General features: G+C 33.1%; 1 protein-coding gene across 1 annotated transcript in view; it reads right to left on the bottom strand.

The window, feature by feature from the left end:
- LOC134846290 (uncharacterized) overlaps positions 1-7,010 on the bottom strand; it is a 64,667-nt gene that overhangs the window by 24,293 nt on the left and 33,364 nt on the right. The window lies entirely within an intron of this gene.

Genomic DNA, 7,010 nt, shown 5'->3' on the forward strand with positions numbered 1-7,010 from the left:
CCAGAGCAATATGCATTTGTATTGTATACATCCCCGAGATCCAGTCTTACGTAATCAGGTGACCTTGAATCGCCGTGAGACGAAAAAAATTCAGACTTCGTCTTAGTTCGCTCAAGATTTCTTCCAAATTTGGAAATAAATATCCGCTTGATCATCAAAAAGTGTGACGAATTCTCCAATCTGAAGTGAACTTCTAGATTTTTCACATAACAGTTTGAAATTGCTATTCGGGAAAAAATTTTAATATCTTCTTTCGTAAATCCAGTTTTGTTCAAATCGTCAGAATGTATTGAAATGTATTCCGAAAATTGTGGGCATATTTGTGCAGCTCCACTAGAAGTGTTTTGTATGTCTATATATGACGTAGCGTTGTAGTCATTCGCAGAAATGGTGATTTCATGGAACCCAGATACTGCCGTGTCAGAAATGCGCCAAACTACGTTAATGTCCAGTGCGTTTGCATCCAAATTCAAATCATAATCGTCATCTGCGAAGTTCGAGACAGTACCGAGGCTCGCAATCAGTGTTTTGTATTCAACCTCAAAGTCCGTTTTCTCAAACCGATCATTTGATATTGCAGATAGAATCGAAACATGACGACCTTGACGATCGAAACATTAACATTAACAAGGTATAAATTAACATATAGATCATACATCTGATTAATTCCGAATACCGAAGTTCCGGAGAATATTTGGACTTGTGTGTGTTTTTTCCTCGCATTTCAGCTGCCTCAAGAAAAGGGCAAACAGGGTAAAAAACATAATCCATCGAAACTATTTTAATTGTTATTTGAACTGAGGTTGAAAACTTTGATTTTTTTTACCCTTGTTCAGAAAAACGGGCCTTTTTCTCTCCCTATTTTCTTTTTATTTATACAAATCAAAATTAAAGTGTTATCAAAGAGTGATTGTTCTACATCATTTTAACTAAAAGCCCTCCAGATTTGTTTCCAACCCCAACATTATCCAGGGCGTACCCTCTCCTCAGTTTTTTTGATGGTTTGCTCTTCAGAACTTTATCAAAAATATTGCCTGGACTTGAAACGTTTGGGCGTAACGAGCTCAGTAAACGGCTACACTCGTTGTTTCTTGATCTTTTAAGTTAAGAAACTTAAGCTTCGAAGTTAAATTGTTCTACGTTGTTTGCTTCAAAAAAACAAAACAGTATTGATAGTTTGATCTCAATCTACCCGGTTTGACCAAGAATGTTTTTCATGCAATTTTCATCCATAAAAAACTATATATATGGAAACTATATGAGAATTGTTTGACGCATAAAAGGAAAATCGAGTTTCGCTTTAAACTTTTGTGTTCTATCCAAAAAAAAACTTGTGTTTTCTCGTATCAAAAAACCCATGAAATAAGGGGCAAAAATAGCACAGATGAAAAACATTCGCCGATTCGCATAATAAGTTAACCATTGAATTTCAAAACTATTGTACAAACTGTGATTTTTGTCAGACCCTCTATGCTGCAAAAAAACTAGCTGTCGAAAAACCGTGACCTGACTTTTTGACAAACTTATTATATCTCAGCATTTTGAAACAAGAAGAGAGAAATCTGACTAAACACAAAATTATTATTGTAATTTGCGGTTATTTAGTGTAAAAAATGATTCTGGGCTAGGTCCAAAAATAATTACATCCTTGTATGCAGTTTTTTTTTGAAAAACTTTTGTTTGAACACAGATTTGATTTCTCGCACATACAACATGGAGAAGTTTTCTTCAGTTTTTAAATTTCAGCTTAAGTAGTTTTTGTAATAAAAAAATGCCTATCACTCAATTTTCACAATTGGAAACTTTATCACAAACAGTTGTTCCATAGATTCGATATATGGGATTGTATTATTAAACCTACAACTCACAAACTTCAAACCGGTCTTTCCGGTACAAATCTTTGAAAGTTACCGACACTGAGATATTTTGTTGAAACGTTTTTTATGTCGTGAATAGAATTGATTAATTTTGGTACTGATTTTGCATGGAAAACAATCAAAAAGAACGAAAAGCTATAAAAAACGCATACAGGTTTCCTCCCTAGATTCAGTGGTCAGAACAAAAATTGGAATCAAAAAAGTTTTGTTAGACAAATACCAGCATTCGGTTAAAATAAGTTGCAATTTTTTGAGATAAAATAGCTTATGTTATAAGGGCCTAGCCTGTTCTTTGGTTATTTTATTGATAATTATTTTTTTCCATATTTTGAGTGTTTAAGCGTTTTATATTTACGAAATTATTTAATGTGAAATCTTTTTCTACTTTTTTCATCAATTTTCCAGCAAGTTTTCCGCCAATGGTGGGAAAACGCTCTTCAAATTTAGTCCAAAAAATGTTTCAATGAGACCTTTTTTTGGTATACGCATTTTTTAGTTTTTTGTTTTACATTTTAAAAAAGTTAATCAAAGTTTTAACTAATCAGAATGGGGGGATTTTATAGTAGATACCTAATATTTTTAAACGTTTGTTTTTGCAATTTGACAAAAAAATAGAATTTTTTGTTGAAAGTTTTTTTGTCTGCAATATCTTTTGAGTGTTGCTATTCAATATTTGTGTTATCTAAAAGAACATCATTACAATTCATTTCTGAAATAAGATAATTATGTTTGTCAATGGTATGTTTAACACTAGCCCTGAGTGTTTCTATGTTATTATATAGAAATTAATACCAGAGTTCAGATGTATAATCATGACTCAAAAGGTTAAAAACAATATTTCAGTTTCGAGTTTTCCGTTGCAGTTTTTGATATTTGAATTGAACAAATTTGGCTTGTTGGAAGGCAAAATCATTTATGCTCAATTTATCTTAAAAGTTTTGCAGTCCTTTGCTTAAAAATGGAGTGTCAAATAAAATAAAACTGCTTGTATATCAGGGCAAACTCTGAATGTTCCGACAGCCCCTGCATCCATATCGATTAGTTTTTGGGGTAAAATATCGAAAAACTATCAAGATTGGATGAAATCGAAGATCAAGTGTGAAATTCTATGGGCTATTTTCATTGGCAAAGGACCAAATGGGCGAAAGACCGAAAGCAAAAACAGTCGAAAACATTTACCAAAATGAATCAATTGCCTTTCAACTAAAAGGAAAAAAATAAAAGCTATATTTTTCTTTTTTTTTATAACGAAACCGTTGAAATATACAATTCGTTCCAATTCTCGGGCGGTCAATGGCAATTTGAAAGTTTTGATTGTTTCTGCATCTTTATGCTCATCCAATATAATATTAAGTCCCTGAAAATGTTCACTCTCCTTGAAGTTTTCACGCTTTATTTCTAAGTTTTGGAATACTGAAGTCTGATTGGCTGATTTTTGTTTTGGCTCATTCAATCTTTCGCCTATGAGGGACTCCACCGAAACTTCCAGCTACAAAATTAATATGACTGATCAGCTTAGCTAGCCTTAATTCAATTTGGAACAATTTTGTTGTGCGTGATAATTGTGTGTGATTCGCGTTACGCTTTCAGCATCAGTATGAATTGGTTGTATACTGATAAAAAACCACCCCAAGCATAAAAATTCCGTTTTCTTTGAAAGTTGGAACAAAAAACAAGAAAGCATGTCCCATACAAGTAATTATACAAACATAGACTTACCGGGAGTGAAATAGATCGACACCGGTGTCAAGTCGTCATTTGCTTCGAAGGAGACCATTAGAGCCGAGCTGAGGCGAGGCGGCACGAGAATTCTACATTCGAACCAATTTAATATTTTGTTATTTACATTAATTGTGAGGTATTAGTTTTCTACACATAGTAAAATATAGGCAAAATATTATATGCTAATTTCTTGAATATTATGATTCTTCTTTCAGGAAGGCCAATTTTTTTTTGATATCTCCCTCTCTCTTTCTCTCTGTTCAAAAAAGTTTATTTTTTTTAAATTCATAAATAGCGTACTTATATAATATTTTTTTGCCGTAAAATGCCAAAAAAGACTAATAACTTGTTACATGTAACTTGAGAACAATGTAACAAAACATCTGCTCTGATTATGAAACGTGTGAAAGTTGATTATGAAAGTTAAATTGGTTCCTAGATTGAGTCACATGGTAAGACCCTGGAACTGCAGGCAGATTGGGGTTGATGTTTGACAGGTATGGTATCAGCTGCAGACTGTAGTTGGGAGAAGAAGCATCCAGCACAAAGTTTCGGCCAGACGTTTCAAACACTGTTCCACCTGCAAAAAAAATGAGTTCTTATTAGTTTTTTTTTTCAGATACATACACTCTTTGATAATACTTTCCAAATTATTTTCAAATAGGAGGTTTTTCTGGCCAACTTTGAAAGTTGAAAACATTTTGGAAAAGAATATGGATAGTTTTTGAATTAAATATAACAAGACTGCTCGTTTCAGAGTGGAGCCATGTTTTTGTACTGCTCTTTAGAGTATATGAAGTAGCTTTTGGTGATAAAATTCAAAAACGCTTTTGAGAGTATTTTGGACACCTTCCACCACATGAAATGCCAAGTTGAAAGTGATAAATTTCTCGAATATTTTTGCGTTATTTGGACCAACAAAGCTTGCTCAATTCAAAATGGCATGCTTTTTGAGGTTTTGTAACATTGCAGCTACGCGTTAATAGAAGATGATAACGGCAAAAAATGATTAATGATTCCAAGTTGCGACTTTTCAAGCCACCATAATTAAAAAAAGATGCTCTCCGGTAAAAACTTTTAGATGTGCGTACAGTAAATTGATATGTCACTAAATTCCAGATCAGTAAACCGAATAGCGTAATAAAAACATCTACTGCGGAAATAAAGACTTACAGAATAAGTTTTCCCTGCGCTAGATTAATAAATTTAACCAAACGGGGCTCACGGAAAGAGTTAATTTTTTTCACTTTTTGATTTAGTTTTTGTTTCGAGAAAAAATTTGTCGTTTTTGTAAATATCTCAGTATTTAGCTAATGTGATTATGTATTTGAATCATGAATTTTCGGTTCACTATTATAGTCAACCCGTTTTCGGTTCGCTGATACATCGATTTACAAACCTACTACCATCTTTCTAGCTCTGAGTTGAAGGCAGCAATTTTTTTCAAACTCTGCAATTTCTAGTTAAGATCAAAAGCTGTCTAGATAACACTAATCAGAGCACCAATTTTCCGTCATTTTCTGCAAAAACTTCTAGTGAGAGACATAAAAAAATCCGGTGCCATAAACTATCTAAAGTTCATCTACAGGCTCTATTCAATAATACATAAATAATATAGATCAAATGCGAAACCCGACTCAAAACAACGGAATAATTGTTCCGACTTTCGATACGAAAGTAACTGAATATTTGTGCTCGGGGTGGGTTTTTTTCTTCAGACAATTTTCGACTTTTTAACTAGCCATTTTTGACAAAATTTTTAAATTTCATTCGAAAATTATTGTTGTTTGAGCTTAAATTTGAAAAAATATTTCACATGTGATCATTTTTATAAAGCGCGATTAAAACGTAAGCGGAGATTCGCTCCGTCCTTAAAATCGTTCGAAATTGGTTGAAAAAAACTTATGTGCCATAATTGATTTGTTACAAGGAGGGAAATCTATTCTTTTGTAGTTTATATGGCGTGTGGGGGGATGATTTTGATAGAAAAAAATTCAAATTAAAAAAAAATTCATTTTTTCTATTACATTTAATTTGTTAATGATATTTAGGTTATTGCTGCTCCATAAACGTTAAAAGGCAGTCGGAACATTCAGGGCTTCGCCCTGATACGAGCAGTCTTGTTACAGGTCGACCAAAATGATTTTCTGAGCAATTAACAATGTGAAAACAATAGTTAGTATGAAAAACTATACAAAGAAATCACGCGCTAAATAATTTTTGAAAGGAGGAGTAGTTCGATAACGCAGCAAATTTGTGTACCACTCTTGTTTTTTGAAGAAATTAACCCCTTGTTGGGTTATTTCACGAGTAAACTTCAAAAGTCTGAGCTCGAAATAATAAGTAATTTAAAATAAAATTATGATAAGAAATAATTTTTAAAAATTGGCATTTTATCTGGTAGAAAATTTTTTGGATAGTTTATATAACGCTCACATAGGTCAGCTAGTAATTTCGGCTCATAAACTATCTCATTTTAATTTAAAGAAAACTTACAACGCGTTTATCTCAGCTGCGACTAACATTAATCTCTTGGTAGTTAAATTACTATGAAATTTTAAAAATATCTTTCTTTTTTCAAAGACCGAATGAAACAAAAACTCAAAATCCAGTTCTTCAAAAAGCTAAGAAAAAAAACAAGAAAAACTGGTGCGCGTGCAAGTTACGCCAAAAATTGAATATTTCAAAAAAATAACTAGAAAACAAACCTAAAACGAAAAATTACAAATTGCGTTGTCAGTTTTTAGAAGAAAACTAAAGGGTGGCGTGTCACGGAGCCGAATATCCGGATATCCGAAAAGTAAATTCGTTCCCGGATAGCCGAAAAATAAATTCGTTCCCGGATAGCCGAAATATAAAAAAAACTATTAAGGGCCCTCAAACTGAGGGGCGGATGCAGGGGTGGATCTAGGATTTTCTCGATGGGGGACAAATGTTTAAAAAAGGCCAAAAATGCCAAAAAATTTAGGGTTTGTCGGCCGAAAATGGATGTCATAAAAAATACCAAAGAGGGACACTTTGGTTGGTGAGGGGGTCGATTCCCTGTTGTAGTCGGGCTCTTGTTGTTGATTAATTCAATGAGAGTAAAAGTATTAGCCAATCACATCTCTTAAAAATGTTTGGAATTTTTTTTAAATAGCTTGCTGCATATTTTTGAGACACTTTTTTGTCCAATCTCGATTGTCCTCAATTTAGCGACAAGTTTTCTGATTTAATTTAATTAAAATCGGAGGGTTTTAGTTTTTTCGGCTATCCGGGAATGCGGCTCCGTGAGTACGCATCAACTAAAGTACTAAAAAGTCCGAAGAAAATCAAATTGACGTGTTCAAACGCCAATAACTTTACAAAAAAAATAAGTGCTCCAAAATACAAAAACCAGGCACTTTTCAATTCGACCTCATAGCAGCGATG

Source organism: Symsagittifera roscoffensis, chromosome 5, assembly GCF_963678635.1.
Source record: "Symsagittifera roscoffensis chromosome 5, txSymRosc1.1, whole genome shotgun sequence".
Taxonomy (NCBI): domain Eukaryota; kingdom Metazoa; phylum Xenacoelomorpha; order Acoela; family Convolutidae; genus Symsagittifera; species Symsagittifera roscoffensis.